At 33.2% G+C, this 18702-nt stretch overlaps 1 long non-coding RNA gene across 1 annotated transcript in view; it reads right to left on the reverse strand.

The window, feature by feature from the left end:
- LOC118185245 (uncharacterized) overlaps positions 1-18702 on the reverse strand; it is a 57032-nt gene that overhangs the window by 16298 nt on the left and 22032 nt on the right. The window contains exon 2 of the long non-coding RNA XR_004757567.2: positions 1988-2052. This is a non-coding gene — a long non-coding RNA (uncharacterized LOC118185245). The remainder of the gene's footprint in view (positions 1-1987; positions 2053-18702) is intronic.

Raw genomic sequence — 18702 nt, forward strand, 5'->3', positions numbered from 1 at the left:
AGAACGTCTTGCATTGGTAAAACTTGAGAAATATATTTTTGAAGGCAGCACACAGAAGCATTTTGCAAGAGCGAAGCAAATCGGCAAGAGTGACGCATTCAGAAGCAGCGTGGGAAAGTAAGTAAAAAAGTTTAGGCTCTTAACAGAAATCTGAAATCTGATTGGATAAAAAATATCTGCGTTGATGAATTATGCAAGATGACATGAAACGGATTGATGTGGAATAAGGCAGTTTAGGTTGATATATTATGATAAGAGTTATTACCAATTAGAATTAGACGTTAGCTCTTATATTTTTTTTACCTTCACACACACACACACTTACATAACATACATGCATATATATATATATGTATATATCCTCTTATCCAAGGTTGCAATTATTAATATTGTTGAGGAATTGCTTTGATTAGAATTTAATATTAACTTTAGATGCTTAAAGTTTAATTTACTTCAATCCTGCAGCGCAGGACTGGTTAAAATATTTTCTTTGTTTTTAACTTTTGTTTTTAACTTTGTTTTAAAGTAATGTTTCTTTTTGTACATATATAATGAAATAAAAAAAATACATTCTCTATCTACCCCAGGATCATGCTAGACCTATAAGTACACGGATTTATATTATGAAACGATGTCAAACATTAAAAAAAAACTGAACGTAATATAAAATTAAATTGTTAATTATAAATAGTGCAGTATATCTCTACATGCACATAGAGGAAAGTTTTTAAAAAATTTTACATTACTAAATCTATAAAGCGTTTTTTGGCTTCACTCTTTGGAATAATCACATTCTACTATTTCTTTAGGTTCATTAATATAATTATACTGTGCATATGTACAAACAGCCTCATGCTGACAAATCCTTTTTTTAAAGCATCCATAAACAACATTACACTTTCTTCGCGCTCTCTCATGCTTCTCACATTTGCGCCCTCTAACTGCGGCTTTTTTATAATGCCCTTTATCCGTGGCTTACAAATCTATATTCTACATTCCAAAATTTATACTCTTTCCAGAACCCCCAAAAATAATATACATTAGAGTAAAACTTGAGATGAAACAGAAACACAAATAATACCACAGAGCAAAATGAATACTATAAAAATAAGTACTTTATAGCAATAAATGGAATAAAAACCAGTAAAATGTTGCGACAAACCATTTTGTTCAAGTGTTTACAGCCAGGAGAAGTGCTATAATGGTTATTATATGAAAAGTTAAGTATGGTTTAAACAAAAATTTAATGAGCGTGTAAAGACATTAGGATTAATTTTGGAAGTCAGAGAGATGAAAAATTAGCAACCGCCTTCGCCGGGAATCGAACCACGGACCTCTGGAATACCGGCGCAGCGTGCATAACCACTACACCACGAAGGCACGCTAGGAAAGCGGGAGAAATACCTTATATACTCCCCTTTTTAGAGGGCGACTGGGGTTTTTAGGGAAGCCAATTGCCAAATTCTGGGTGTGGAGGAACCTCGTCCAACACCCTTTTAGTTCGGGCGCCACTGTAGAGACATTAGGATTTATTTTGGAAGCCGGAGCGATGAAAAATTAGCAAATGCCTTCGCCGGGAATCGAACCACGAACGTAATGAATACCGGCCCATCTTGCAGAACCACTACACCACGAAGGCACGCTAGGAAAGCGGAAGAAATACCTTAAAAGCGAATTAATTAAATGATGTCATATTTTTATGAAATATTTCAACCTCTACAATGCTTCTTACGTCAGACAAATTAAACGGCTAAAGTCTATTCCCAAATAAAAACTTGCCTTGTCATCACCCAATGAGGTAAAATATTAGATGCAAATCAAAATGTTGAAATAATGAAAACTAGTTAATTCATTTAATAATTTTTATAAATTTCTATAATCTGAAAAATCTGAATCTTTTATAAATTTCTATAATCTATTAACTCAATATTACATTTGGACTTAATTTAATCTCTCGTAAGAAATTAATTACGAAATGGGAATTTACCTGGCATACTGACATGACGCATAACGAAATGACGTAACACGTGACAAATGTCCATCTGAAAAAAACTGAAAAGAAGAATAAGAATAAGATAAATTATTTACATCAAATGAAAAAGTCGAAAAAAATGACAAAATGATTTAGCTAACAAATTTTATAAAAACTCTTATTCTAAAATATCCTGGATGCTTGGTAGCAAAAGAAATAATTTACAGTAAAGGTATAGATATAATAATAATAACTATATACATATTTAGAGATAAATAAATGAAAAATATTTAATTCATAATTACTAATGTTGAGTAAAGTGCTGCGAACTAAATGCGAATAAAATATAACAAATTTGAATATAAATATATTCTAAGGGGTCAGTTATCTAACGTGAAAGAAAAGAAACAGTATGAAACACAAACACCGAAATCGTTCTTGAACAAACTTTCAAATTAAAATAAAGCAAACAATTAAATAATTAAATAAAATATACAAATCTTTGGTATTTATCAAGAAGCAGTAAAGAGAATTATCCTTGGAACAATCTTATCTGGATGAATTGCAAAAAAATTAAGTGTAAAAAAATTGAAAATTAATTTTGAATTTTTAAACTTTTTCTTGAAATAATTGAAATATAATTAGAAAATAGTAAAAAATTAAAAACTGATCAGTGTAAAAATAAAAATTAAGGGAATTATTTAGACCATTCATGAAAATAAAACTACCCCACCACAACTCAAAAGAAAGAGTGTATTTCACATTTTGCTATTAATTACAATTTATAATACGAGTAAATACATGAGAAACGACAATTAGTCTCAATTTCATATCAAAGCAAAGATTCCTTTTTAGAAATGCTTATTAAACAAATTTTTTATATAAATTTCAGTAACTGAGTAAGTATGCATAAAAATAGTTGAATAGAATGTCGAAAAGATACAATTTTTGTAAAATGACCCGTGAAGATAAGAAGAAGCCAAATGTAAAAATCAAAGTTTCAAGAAAATAGAGAAAGGCAAAAGCACTGCAAAAATGAAAAAAAATGTGACAAACCAATGTCCAGTGCTTAAATTTATCGAGGAAAATTGTAAAGTAAGTTTTCCATATTTGTGTGTAATTTTTCATAATGTTTTGCATACTTTTATAAACAGCAGACGTTTACGCTTAAGAGATTGTGGAAAAATATGGCTGAATCTAGCGGTCATTTCGCCGACTTATTATTTTGCCGCGTCTAGGATGTACCAAGAGGTGAAACTGATTTTGCTCGCTCCAGGAGGCGAAAAACAACGCACGTGTTACCAAGCCTTGCTCAATACTCGAAACTCTGGATACAACTTCGGGCTATTAGTCAGTCTTCGATAATCACCATACCATACAGGACAGGAATTGTAGTAAAATATTAGAAGACTTGTTTTTAAAAAGTTAAATTCGTTTATTTGTATTGGAAAAAGTAGTTTCGCCCTATCGTTCTTAGAAAAGATGCTTTCGTCAGAGAAACTGATACGAATCACGCCGTGGAGAAAATTACGAAATCGTCAAGCAGTCAGCCCATTTAGTTGATGAAAAGCAAACCCAGAGAGAATTTTAGTATTTGGCAATTTTTATGCACTCGGCTTTTAGTTAACCGTTTGTAAATGAAGAGAAAAGAAGAATAGATTTCCATTTCAAATACAAATTAAAAAAATTCACTAAGTACATGTATAACGTATTTCTCTCGCCTTCTTAGCATGCCTTCGTAGTGTAATAGTCAGGTCAGTACTCTGGGCGAGTATTCGAGAGGCCCGTGGTTCGAGTCTCGGCGAAGGTGTTGCTCATTTTTCACCTCTCCTGTTTTCAAAAGAAACCTGATGTCTCTAGAGTGGCGCCCGAACAGAAAGGGTGGTGGATGATGATTCTCCACCTCCAGGATTTGGCGATTGGGTTGCCCTTTAAAAGGGGGTGTATATAAGGTATTTCTCTCGCCTTCTTAGCATGCCTTCGTAGTGTAGTGGTCAGCACGCTCAGCGCGTATTGGAGAGGCTTGTGGTTCGAGTCCCAGCGAAGGCGTTGCTCATTTTTCATCTGTCTTGTTTAAAAGAAAACCTAACGTCTCTACACATGTATTCATCAAGAATTTTATTTCAAATTTTTTTTATTTATTTCTGAAACCCATTGTTTGATTCAAAATAACTATACTAGTTTTATTTTCATAATGTATTTTCATTTTTGTTATTTTTAAAAATTTTTATAATTTTAACGAATGCACATTCTCACACATATATCACTTAGTTACTCACAGACCTAAAATAGTACATCAACCATATAAAAATTCGAAAAAGAAGATTCCGATCTTCGCTTATACACAACAAGATCTTTTATCACACTTCGTACTAATGAATTTGTGCTGGAAATTCTCTTTCGCCATATTTTTTCCATTACCTCACGGTACCAGTGCTTATCTTGATCTTTCGCCTAGAGGTAACATTTGATCTTTTTTTTTTTTTTCAAATTTTTTTTGGCCTTATCCCGAAACGTGTTCGAGTTCTGTAGCTATGTCGATCTGAAAGTTTATTGATTTTGTGTCGACTACGCCTGCAATTTCCACAGCTGTGACAGATAAAAAAGAGGAAAGATTTATACTAACAGGTTCCCAACGTGATAAAATAAAGGATAGGAAAATGGAGCGAATTTCTTTCGAAAAACAAAAAAGAAGGGTTTAGGACGTACTACATTATTGAAGATTTTGGATTTTCTCTTGGTATAAGTACACCTGCCACCAGTAGAATACTTGGAGAATTTCCTGCATCCAGTCCTTTAGAAGTATTTATTCTCTAGGAGTCGTAATTTAGTCTGTTGTTTTCATCTTGACTTATTTTGCCATTTTTTTTTTGGTTTAGTACGAAAGACTGAGTACAGCTAACCTCTCTGTTTATTTCCGAATTTGTTCCAAAGTTTTTATTTTATCAGTGATTAAAACAATGATTAGTAACACAGTGACATCAGTCACACTGGAGAACTAAGGTTCTGAAGAATAATTTGTAATAAATTATAAAATTTTATATTATTTAACCAGCTATCATGATTTGAGCCTTAACTATAACGTCTTTCCTTAGCCCTCACCATAATTCAAATTAGTTGTTGATTATTTAAGTCGAGGGTATGAATATTTTACAGCTCCTGGCAACAGCTGGCTGTTTTGAGATACTTACAAATGAGAGAATGAGTTCAAGCATCACAATGTTAAGATAAAAACCACTCGAGTTTTTTGGAAAGAAATTAGAAGGGTTTAAAGCATTCCAAGGAAAAATAAATACCTTTCTTTTTCGATATCTTTCCAAAATCAATATAAACACTCCATACGCACGCTTCATATATAATAAGTTTACAAATAACGGAAATTGGTAAGCCTTTTTATGATTGAAGAAATGAGTGTCCCCGCAATAAAAGATATAGTTGAAAATTTCGGCGTTTTGGATTCAAAAAATTAACATGATTCCAATTTCAAATGATATCGTCTCTAGAAGGATTAACGAAATGTCGAAATATATTGAAGTTTAGATTATTCACAAAGGTTAAAGAAAGCAGGAATTTTGATGTCGAGCTTGATGCCCCTCCCGATGTCCAAAGCTTATGTCAATTTTATGAGTTTATATTTACATTTTAGGAATGACTCCATGAACATATATTGTGCTGCTACCCAATTCATCGTAATACAAGCGAGGATATATTCAACATCCTTAGCACTTAAAGAAATACGAAAGGGTCTGGAAAATGGATGAAATGTCTTGTAATGTATAGTGCTAGGGACCATGCTAGATCTGGTAATCGAGTGACTGAACGTAATCTAATTTTATTAGTTTTTCATTGTCATAGCGAAGTATTAGTACCTAAGTGGTTACCGCATAGTGTTAAAAGCGTTTTGAATTTTCTGTTAAATGGTATTCGCTCAGAAGTGCATTGGAATTCTCGAAGGAAAATTTTAAAAAGGATCTGTGAATCTCCGTAAAGAATTTGTAATGTTTTTGAAAGCTAAATGTAGAAGTGAGTTTGAGAAATCATTGCGGGAGCAGCGTTTGTTCTGAAGTTGACGAATTTAGTAGATATCTTTCTAAAACTTAACGAATTAAATTTGTATTAACAAGAAACATTTAGAATGCCTGATACAATCAGAGCATTTATCAGGAAAACTTGTTTTATGAAAGAAAACTACTGAAGAACGAAATTATGATAACTTTGAAACATTTGAAACTTTGGGAACCGAAATATAAATATTGAAGTTAACATAATTTCCAGATCTCAAAACACTTTAAATGACTGAAATACAAGTTCAATTTATATTTTAAAGATGAAATGGAAAGTTCCAGCAGATGAACTGGCTTGAGAATCCTTTCCAGGTGGACAAAAAGGCAGTTATATGGACAAAAAATGATAATGACTTAATTAATTTCTTAGGAAACATATCGTTAAAACAGAACATTTATCGGAAAAAAAACTGATCCAGCTCTGTTTATATCAATTGAATATGAGAAGCCTTATAAGGTATTTTCTTCCTCCTTTCCGTACCCCTTCGTGGTGTAATTGGAAGCATCCTCGACGCGTATTCGAGAGCTCCAGGACTCGAGTCCCGGCGAGAGGGCACTGCATATTTTTCATGTCTCTTGCTTCAAAAAAACCTAATAACTCTACTATCCTCTCCTTGTAAAAAAAGCAACTTGCAAACAAAGTAACAAACAACTTTCTCGTCTTGATACTTTACGAAATTGGATTCTTCGATACAATGGTAATTAAAAATTAAGTATCGCAATAAGCTGCGATTAACTGCGTATGTCTTAAGATAGCTAACCTCGGCATGGATGTCAGTGCATTCATCATCGTTAACAGAAAACAAGCTGAGACTCCATATATACAACTATATAAATAATTAATTAAAAACTTTAGAAAGTATCTTTCACTTTGCTTTGCAAAAATATTTTTGATAGCGTTAACAAAGTGAATTTGTTAGGCACGTTTTTTGTAAAGTAAAATATAATTTTTGTTAAACTATTTTCCTGAAAATACAATGATTTAAAATACATAGCAATTCTTTCTATATATAAGTGGTTGTTGTTGTTTCGCGTGTGTGGCTTGTTTCATAAGATACTATTGTTAAGTTATTATTTATAGAACAGTATAAACATATAGTCATATGCTATAATTACTACTAAACATCATCACTGTGTATTTGAAAATTTTCATGTTAATACCTATATTGTAGTAGGTAAATGTGTGAATATGTGCAAACATAAGTAAACATTTTCTCAACCAATACTGTCTGAATCACATTAAATAACAATACGTGTAATTATCAGAGGGAAACATAAACAATAAAACAATTCTAAATTATAAAAAAGGTTTGCGTTGTGATTTTAATTATAACCCATTCTATGACTAAGGTCCAGTGTAAAATAACTATAATTAAATATAGGATTTAGGATTTAGGAACGGGGAAGACAGGCACCACGCCTTTACCATTTGGTTAATTGGTTTAGCGCCGTCTCCCCACTACGTGATCCCAGCCGTTTATTGATATTAGCAAACAGATACATAATTTGAAATGAATACAAAATTTGCAATGATACATAATTGAAATGAATACATAATTTGAAATGATACACAGTTTGGAATGTAAAAAAAAAAAAAATTGAAGCATAATGTATAAAATAGCATAATTATAAACGTACAGAATTTTGAATGTAATACAAAAATTTTTAACATACTATATGACATAACTCTTTAAAATATGTGCGGAATTTTGAATATAATATGCGACGAAAAGAAATAGTAGTGATGAAGAGTAGTTTGTAGTTCCAACAAAAGTCTATAGTTCAAAGTCTATATTCAGAATCCACAGTTCAAAGTCTATAGTCCATATTCTATAGATGTAGTACAAAATCTATAGATCAAAGTCTGCAAGTTAAATATTTTGTTTATGTAATTCATGTATATTGCTCAAATTTGCAGATTTTGCAAGTCAGTAGGATGTAGTCGGCTCAGTAGGATAAGGTTCTTACATTCAGTAAAAAATTGTACAATACAAACTGGCTAAATAGTTGGGAGCCCGATGCAGGCTAACGTGACAAATTCTTACTACATTAGATAAGTTCAAAATAAATAAGTAACATGATACCATCAAACTAACATTTACAATTTCTGGTATGGTAAAGAGCTGACAGAAATAATACAGTTGAACATATAGTACAATAGAACATAGTAACATAGTGTACTGATAATGCTAGATTTGTTGACTGGATCATAATGCATGCTAATATAATATAAAAAAAAAGCATACAACAATTATTTTCTTATAAACAAGTAGATAAATGAAAAATGCGTAAAAACAGTAGAAAATACAGTACAGTGCAAACAAACCAACATGAAATCTGTATAAATGCTTGGCTCAAAATTCGATAGGTAAACAAGAACATATACAAATGCTATATAATATATATAATATTTACTTTTTAATTAAAAAGTTGACAGATTCATACAGCGATAGATAGTACAATGCAATTAACTAACATGATGCCAAACTAACATTTACAGTTTCTGGTATGTTAAAGAGCTGACCTAACATATTGTACAATAGAACTTAGTAACATAGTATGCGGATAATGCTATACTTGCTAACTGAATAATAATGCTTGCTATTATAAAAAAAGTAACTAAATGAAAAATGCATATGAACAGTAGGAGAGTACGAAACAAACAAACAAACAAGTCATGTGTAAAAATATGCAATAGTTAAACAAAAACATATACAAAGGCAGAAAGTTGCTTACAAATAAAGAAGAATTTGCGGAAAAACCTATACTTGCTGACTGAAACTATCCATATTGTCAACAATAGCTATAGTACCGACAGAACTATATTACTGACTGAATGCGATATTTGCAGACCGACTGGAATTATTTACTGATAATGCTATACTTGCTGACTTAAGAATGAAACTAGCTAACATGAGACAAGAAACAATGATATTGAAATTGTGTGCTAAATAAAAAGTAGACAGATTCTTACAACATGACACAGATTTCAATGTAATTAGATTAACATGATGCCATCAAATAAACATTTATACAATTTCTGTTATAGTACAAAGGCTCACTATACATTACAATAGAACATACCAACATAATTTACTGATAATACTATACTGAATGAAGATACTTGTAAGCATGATACAATGATTAAGATAATGATTGTCTTATAGACAATCAACTTAATAAGAAAAGCATACTATCGATAGAAGAGTACAGTACAATCAAACCAACGTGAGAACTATGTAAAGACATAGCTTAAAAAATTAATAATAATAATAATAATAATACAAAATCGATTACGAATTTAATATATATATATATATATATATATATATACATGTATATAAATAGATAAATAAAAATAAAAATAAAAATTTCTAACAAACCTGAAAAGGTGATAGATGGAGTTCGATACACACAAACTAACGTGATGCAGTCAAACTTATATTTCATTTGTTATTAACAGTCTAGCTACAAAAAGCAGATAGTACATGGTTAATATATTTCCTGTAAAGCATTTAGATTAAACTTGACATAGGTCAAGCCCAATGCTGGAGACTTTCTCCATTACGCAATTTAGTTTGCGGATCAAGTGTCTTTGCTTAACTAAGAGTTTGCAAAATGCCTGACGATTTTGCGTAGGAAATCGTATGTGTAGGCCTTCTGTCAGGGGACAATTGGCTAAATAGTGCTCCGGAGAGCCGAGTTCACCACAACTGCAGACATTGGTATCACTAATGCCAAAGCGTGCGAAGAATTCAGGAAAAGGTCCATGCCCTGAAATGTAACGGGGAATATGGGCATTGCCACAGCAGCGATCTGTCGACACATATAAAAGATGGTAGAAAGTACGTCGACCGGTGAAGCTATTGTCCCATTCCTCTTGCCACTTACTAATTGCTCGAAGACGTAAAGTTCGCTTGAGAAAAGAATGTGGCTAAGGAATGGATATATTCTCATCAGCATCACCAGAAGCCGCCTCCTTGGCATAGGCATCTGCAAGTTCGTTACCATATTCTCCCACATGCGTTTTAACCCAAGCAATATGAATAGTGAAAGACGAAGAAGCACGTAAGTCCTGTTGAATGTCTCGTATAAATGGAGAGGAATGCTCAGGATTGCCAATGGCGTGGATGACAGGAAGGCTATCAGAATTGATTGTCGCTTGTGTTATATTCTGAGTCAGCAAGTAGCGGATAGCGCGTGCTATCGCCACTGCTTCCCCTTGAAAAACATTCTGTATAGATAAATGTCCCTTCCAATGGGCTAGAGGAAGATTATCATGAAAAGCAATGAAAGCGCTTCGTACGTTATCATCTATCTTTGAGCCATCAGTATATATCACGTGGCTTGAAGAATTACGAAACACTAATGGTGGAATATGGAGCCTAACTCCAAACCCATAGTCTGCTGGATGAATACTAAAAGGTTTCAGTTTTGCTTCATAGTCATCAGGCAAATAATGTTCTCCATCAAATGTGATAGGCCTGCGTAGTTGCACAAGTAATTGACGAACAGCCTCTTCCTCAGTTCTAATATGAAGAGGGAGTAGACCGGCTAGAACATTTAGTGAGTCCGAAGAAGTTGTAATATATGCCCGAGTTATACTCAGGGCAAAAGGGCGTTGGATGGTTGAAAGATGTTTGATTTTTCTCCCCTGCATGGGGAGTGCCCAAACAGCGGCGGTGTAAGTAACAATCTTTTCTGTGACAGTAGTATATATAATTTTTTGGATATGGTGGTTTAATCCCCACCGATATCCCTGAAGATAACGAAGCTGTTTGGTAATCATCTGTGTTCGTTTTTTAATGGACAGAATATGTTGGATCCAGGTTAACTTATCATCAATGATAACTCCCAAATATTTGATTTCTCTGAGGATTTGCAACCTGTGGCCATTGAGGGCAATTCTTGGTCGCCTGACCAAGGAACCTCCTTTCTTAGGTACAAGAAGTACCTTGGATTTGTTTTCAGCAATAATCAATTTCAGATCATCACAATGCTGTTGAGTTGAAGAGACTCATTGCAATTTTGCTGTAAAACTTCGCGAGAATGTCCCCGGATAACAAGAGCCACATCATCGGCATACGCATATATATGCGTATGATCAGGCCAGGGAGCGTGAAGGATCTTATTAAAAGTGAGGTTCCAGAGTTGAGGACCTGCGCAAGAACCTTGCGGGCATCCTCTTGTCTGTACTTTTTCGATAATTCCCGCTGGATGTACTGCAATAAGACGTCTGTCTTGCAAATAGTGTTCTAAAACTTTATAAATACTATTACTCGGACAATTGGAGTTTACCAGAGCTTGCTTAATAGCTACCCACCACAAACTATCGAATACGCTTTTAAGATCTAAGCTGACTAATGCCGTGTGGTAGCCAGAGAATTTATTATTCAGGATGTCTTGTGTGATATCATGCAGTGCATGTAATGTAGATGAACCGGGCCGAAAGCCATATTGTCGAGAACTAATAATTTGGTGTTGATGTAGATGAAAACGCAGACGAGTCATCAGTATCTTCTCAAAAATTTTCCCAAGCGCTGGAAGTAGGCAAATGGGTCGAAATGAAGTAGCCTCAGTCGGGTTTCTATCCTTCTTTAAAAACAAGACAACCTGGCCTATTTTAAAAGACCTAGGAAAAGTACCAGTTGCCAATAACTTGTTGAAAAATATAACAAAAAATACTGGTGAGGCCAAGATGGCAGTTTTGACGATGGCATAGTCAATGCCATCCGGGCCTGGAGCTTTCCGTTTCGGCAAATGGGCAACAATGAATTTTAATTCCTTTAAAGTAATTTCTTTGTCCGGAAACGCAGTGGATGAGAGCTCTTCTTCAGATATCGATGAGTGATGGGAAGTATATAATTAAATATAATACAAGGTAAGTAAAAATCATTCTTACGTTTATTTAGAGACATTAAATGTTTGCAGTTACAATTTGTTTAATTTGGGTGGTGGCGGTCATCAACGTTAACATTTTTGGTTGACATATCAGAATAAACTGGAACATACCTTATAATGATTTAACATTCTAAAATTATAGGAGAGGACACCTCCGAATCATTCACTGGTATTCTTTACATTCAAATTTTTCATACTGCAGTTGTAGGGTACATTACCGGGAAAGAAAATCTGTAAAACGAAAGAAAAAAATAAGAGACTATTAATTAAATGCTGATCCCGAGGCGGCGGCTTGGAACTCCGCCATTCTGCAATTTCCCTTAGGCAGACTCCTGGGCTGCTGGTCCCAAACCGTCATGATAATTTCGGCGAAAATTAAACCTTCAGCGGCGCAGGGGTCTTTCCAGTGGATCTAGTCCTTTATCCTCCAAGATTCTGCTTTCTTCTCATACTTCGCAGCCATTCCATATTTTTCATCTTCGTATGGAATTTTTTTCGACTTCTAAAGAGGTACTGTGACGATCACGCTGCGATGCTTCTTGTTTCCGCTCTCTTCTTTCTCTCCGTCTCCCGTCATCCACTGCGCAGCCACTTAAATACCTGGCGCGCTTTTGAAAAAAATTGGCGAAGTATGATATTCGGAAGAACGCCAAGCACAGCAACTCAAACAGAGAAATCTTACGGGAAGAGGTTTCCCGACTACCAGAAGACGCCAACTAGCGCGGTTCAACTATTCGACCTCCACGGCCACTCCGCTGGGTCAACGTCCTTTCTGCTGATAGAAAAGGGGGGGAGCACTAGCCTCGCCCGGGGTGCAACTTCAACATTGCGAGCTTCCTATCCAACGACTTTTCACTCTCATAAATAACCTCTTCGTAGAACATTTCCCTGCTAGAGATGGGACAGCAAACGGGGTTCTGTTTAAGTAAAAACTCCAGATGGTGCAGTCATCAGAACATGTATTAGAAAGCTTGGCGAAAGAATTTCGGGGTGCAGTAATCCCCAGATAAGAAATTCTGAGAAACAAGTTGTCAACCGACACTTTGGATGTGAAAATTTTTCAGAACCAGTGAATAGTGTTTCAACACAATAAACGAATTTAGGACATTAAAAATTAAACTATTACATAACAATTAAATTCATTAAAATGTCAGCACAATATAACTTGTTTCTTTAGCAGAAATTCAGTATACACACTCATTATTCAAACTGAGTTTCAAATACTATTCATTTACCTTACCACCAGTCAGAAAATATGAAATCAATACACTTTAATAGAAAGAGGAGTAAAAATTAAGTTAAATTAAAAAGATTAACACTTCAAAAGTGCAGCAAGCAAAACTTTAAAATAATTAAAGTTAAGAGTTAAACAACCTTAAGGAGCAAAACAAAAGTACAATAAACAAGTAAACTTGAGTCCCTAAACTCAAATTAAAATTAACCAACTTCAACTTAAGAAAACTTTTAAAGCAACTAGACCTAAATTTAAAGTTTACAATAGTTACAGTTTAAACTTACAACAAACTTTAAACAACTAAAGCAAATATTAATAACTTCAATTACTGATCAAAACTGAATTAAGTAAGCAAATAACTTAAAGCTTGAAAATAATAGCAATTAATACATAACACTATTCTTTTCATGTGAATATTTATTTAGAATTTTTACAAGCAGACAAAAAAAAATTGATGGCAAATGATTTGTTATTTTAAAAGTGAGTCTCGAATCGAAAACAGTAGAGAGAAAGAGGATTAGTGCCAAAGTCTACTTTCAAAAATTTCCTTATTTGCTTTAAATATAGACTTTAACATAAGAAAATGTAACTTACTTTCATTATAGTGCTCATTAATTTAGCTGAAACGAGTTTAGGAGCAAGGAATATGATCGAGAATTTTTTATGTCTCTCACAGCAAAATGTGACTCGTTTCTCTTATATTTGGAATCAATACTAAACTCCGTTACATTTTATGCCATATTTAGAATCTTTCTGCAACTATACTTTTGCATTGTAGGTATTTGCATAGGAATATCCTTACAATACGCATATTCTCTCTCTTAATATTTATAGTAACCTTCCTTGCTAGTACAAAACGGCATTGAACCAGATAACTATTTTATCTAATTTGTTTTTCTTAGAGTTCTAAACAATAATTAGATTTGAAGGAGCTGAATTCAAAAGTTAGATTTTTCATATGATGGCAAAATAAGAGACATTATTCTGACTGTTCAATAGTATGTCAAGCATGTGATTTATTATTTCTTCATACACACTTTATGTAAATATTAAGAAAAGCAGTATAAAGCAATATAATTACAGGTACAAGAATATTTAAAATTTTTACGAACGCTTGGTACATCACATAAAAATTATCATTATACATATTATACTTACATTTTTTCCTTAAAATACGGTATCGTTTCTTAAGATTCGATCTTTGCTTAAAATACGATATGATATTTTTAATTTTACGCTATAAAAATAATAGTAACTCATGCAGCTCTAAAATACTAAGAGATTACTGAGGAAGGAGATGCATGCTGTTTTAAGATACTTTCTTGACTGCCACCCAGAGCTCAGGAATGGGAGTAACTGTTCTGAATCTGTTTACATTTTAGTAGAGAATCGAAACAATAACTCATGTGATTTAAATCTTTATGGCCTTCCTAAATGCTAAATCTTCCTAGAAATCTTAGCATTTATATACCAAACAAAGAGTATTGAGAGAACAGAACGCTCATCACTGAAATATGAGGAGAATGAAAATTTGCTTGGAAGCAACAACAGCGCGAGTAACGTCTGTTTTGTTATTTTTTCTGTAAAACAGAGTGATATTTTTTATTCCATTGTCATATAAAGTTATGGAGGTAAAAAATAACCTTTTTGTGTTGTATTTATTGTGACAAATCTCACTTGTCTGACCTAATCAGGAAAAGATCGCGAATTTTATCGTGCAAAGAATACAAGAATGCGTCTATTTTTCGCAAGAGGCTTGAGTGCCCTGTGGTGACAGTTTCACTTTGCTCAGTTCCGTCCCAATTTTTATCACTTCTGCGGATGGGTCCGAGGTATCTCCCACCCCTCTTCTCTTCCCTACCATCAACCTATCGAGAAGAATTTCAGCACGCAATATATTTTGAGTGCCGTCATGCCACACAGACACTATACATTTACAAAACAGCCATGCCTTCTCGAGGATTCGAACCCAGGTCCCTTTGGTCCGGCATTGAGCGTCACTAACCACTTTCCTGTTTGGACGGAGCATTTTTGTGTTCAATCTAGAGGCAAAATGAATCTGTGAATAAGTGAACAAAGTCAGGATTGAATAAGAAAAGGATAATAAAATAAAAATAAAACTTAAACAGTTTTCTGCAGTGGTGTTTAATGTCGTAAATGTAATATTTTTAGTTAATTTAACAAAAAAGCTAATAGACTAATTAAAACGAAATTTGAAGGGGAAAAACTGATAATGAAGGCGAATTTGAAATTTCAAAACAATAGAAGTACCGATTAAAATAATATTCACAGAATAAAAACATATTTAAGAAGTAATTAATTGAATTTGCAGTGGAAAGAAATTTTTAGCCACTGATTCTAAGAGGTGCAATCCATTATAATCAGGGTACATAAAAAAACACTGAGTTAGTTAGCTATTGGAATATAGCAAAGCTCAGAAGGGCTACCAGCCCAAGAGGAAAAAGGCCTTCAGAGAGGTCTTTCTAGGGCAAACTGGCTCCTATTCACGTTACACATAGAAAAACTGCGAGAACCAATTATGCAGTCAGCCTATTTGGCCTATGTTTGAACCGAGGACAAATTACTAAGATAAGCGGCTTTCACCTCTCAGCCGCTGGTGGGACGAGAAGTATCCAATAAAGGTGGAAATGATGCATACGTCAACAGTCAAGCCAAACCAAATGCTATGCGCTGCATAGCTTTTCGGGATTTCTTCGCTATTTAACTTCGAAAATAACGTATATAAAGTATAATTTCTTTACTGCTTTGGCAGTTGTCGGAAAGCCTTTGTAAATAATGCAACTATTGGTCTAGTTATTTCAAATCTGAAATATATAAACTTTAATTGATTGCAAACATTTTGCTATAGATACAATTCATGGAGATGGACTACAAGGGCTACACAAGCGAAGAAAAGTAAGGTGGTTTCTTTCAAAGAAACAAAATGGCGCATACTAAAAAATGAAATTAAAAACTTTGCTATTAAGGCATAAATTTGCCTTAAGCACGATGTGAAAAAAAGAAAATGAAGGCTTATAAGGAAGCTATACTTGTTTTTAATTTAAGCTTTTATTTTCTAACGAGCTAAGGAAAATATCTAATACGCTTTTTTCCTGTAATATGAAAATAAATCTTGGAGCTATCCATATCTGAAGGCAGTAAAGTATTAAATTGAAATTTGAACGCCTCAAGGTTTGAATTTATGTCGCAGATAAAATGCAAAAGCGCTCAGAAATTGAAATATTTTTTTTATTCAGACACCGAACGTTTAGAAACCATGTATAAAATTTGATTCGATGTTAAGAATAAGTTTGTAACGAAGGATTTTCTTGGAATTCTTGTGTTGGTGACAGGTATTTTGCAAAATAAGGCCATTTCAAGATGTAGGGAAGCATTTAATTCTTAAAGGTCTTAGTGTGCATTGGAATTTGAACTGCGATTCATCCGAGTTTAAGACAACTTTTCAGCATATCAGAATTTTTTTATATAAAGCAAAAAATTGTATAAATGTTTTGCTACGTGGCGAACCTGCACATTAGATAAAAGGCTATAATGTATTTCTGCCGTCTTTATAGCATGTCTTCATAGTGTGGTGGTCTGCACGTTTATTTCAGAGGTCCGTGATTCTATTCCCGGCAAAGACATTGCTCATTTATCACTTCTCCTGCTTCGAAAAAAAGATACCTAATAGCTCTACAAGATTATTGCTTATATTTTTGCAAAACGTATTATGTTTACTTGATTATTTCATGAACAGCTTACTATATATATATATATATTGTAATAATAAAATTCCATAGTCAAGAATACACTTAAAATTCTAACTGTATGTTCTTTCTATTTTTAATGGCGACGTTCTCTTATTTGAAAGTACGTGGAATTAAATCCACAGCCCCGTAGTCAATTTGTTTTTCCCGCCTTTTCTACACGTACAGTTATAGAATATTCTGGAGATATTTAAAGCGAACTGGATTGGCTGACGAGGCTGACGTCATTTATTGGAAGCTTCGCCTTTCCAGAGGCTATAAAAGGACTCGCAAAGGAATATTGGGGGCTTTTCTTGAATGTAACGATGCAGTAAACTTCATACTAAAATTTATTAGTAATTCTTTTATTTACTCCGGATATCTGATTTTGTAACTGCTATTTCTCCTGAATAATAATAAATGGATCCTGTTTTTTTAAACTTATCGTCTGATAATTTAAGCTACGACTACATTTATGATTCTTCACCAATCTATTTATTCCGGAGAAAAGCTGGTATATCACATATATATATATTACTGTGTTAAAAATTACTTAGTTCGTTTAGCATATAGCTTACTTTTTATTAATTTTACTTGTAAATAATCAAATATTGTATTTTTCTCTTCTGTCACACATTTCATAACAACTAAATATGCTTATGTTGAAGTTTTCACGGAGCCACAGTTTTTGGTAACTTTTTAGAGTGCGTACTAAAATTTATCTTCTAATTTCCTTAATTTTGCAGCACAATGCGCAAAATGTTGACCACATAGGTCTTTTTTCGTTTGTTCTTATAACTTAACTTTATATTATTATATATATAATATAAAGTTAAGTCTCTCTAGATATATATACTCGTATATATATATCTAGAGAGAGTAAGCTGTTCATGATATATATATATATATATATATAGTATAAATATATGATAAGATAAAAATATGTATATAGTTATTTTATATTTTAAATTAGAATTAGACCCTTAATGTTTAACTTTAATTTTGATATTTCTCCTCTCTATTCTAAAATAGTAATGCTTTTTCTGCACTGCGTCATTTCTAAATCAATCCACATATATGACTCACATTACGCTGATGGCATAGATGATTCGGAACCTAACTCAAAATTTCAGGAAGCGAAATTTTCTCTTAATAAGCTGCCACACTGGATCACTGCGCACTCAGTTTCTACTTCAGTTCTTGATAAGACGCTACCTTTCTATTTTCTGTCTTTCGCAACAACATCTAAAATGTAACTGTTCTGGAACAGGCACGATTAATGTGCTAAGTATTTGTGGCGTCAAAATGTTTAATTGCAATAAAAGAAATATTATTTAAATCTGCTACGGCTGCCAAATTCATTATAGGTACACATTTTCAATATCTAATCATATCATTCAATATCAATAACATATCAATCAATAATGTATATATCTATATCTATCTATCTATCTATCTATCTATCTATCTATATATATATATATATTATACATTTTTAATGATGTAGATGCATAAAGATGAAAACCGATTCATGAAGCAGTAGATGCATGATGACGGAGTGACGAAGCATGTAAGATATTAGCAGTCTTACTTACCAATTTAACATTTTTTTTTTATTTTTGAGAAGCATACTCTTAACATGAACTACACAGAGTAATGGTCGCAATCTGCACGCCTTTTCTCGAGCTCATTTGCGGTTTTTCTACATCTTCATAGTAATTAATTTCGATTGACGATACAGCAGAAAGCTTCAAAAGCGAGAGCGAGAATGCGACGTGTCTAAGA

Source organism: Stegodyphus dumicola, chromosome X1 (assembly GCF_044657685.1).
Source record: "Stegodyphus dumicola isolate Sdum_Otavi_A_Nest chromosome X1, ASM4465768v1".
NCBI classification, from domain to species: Eukaryota; Metazoa; Arthropoda; class Arachnida; order Araneae; family Eresidae; genus Stegodyphus; species Stegodyphus dumicola.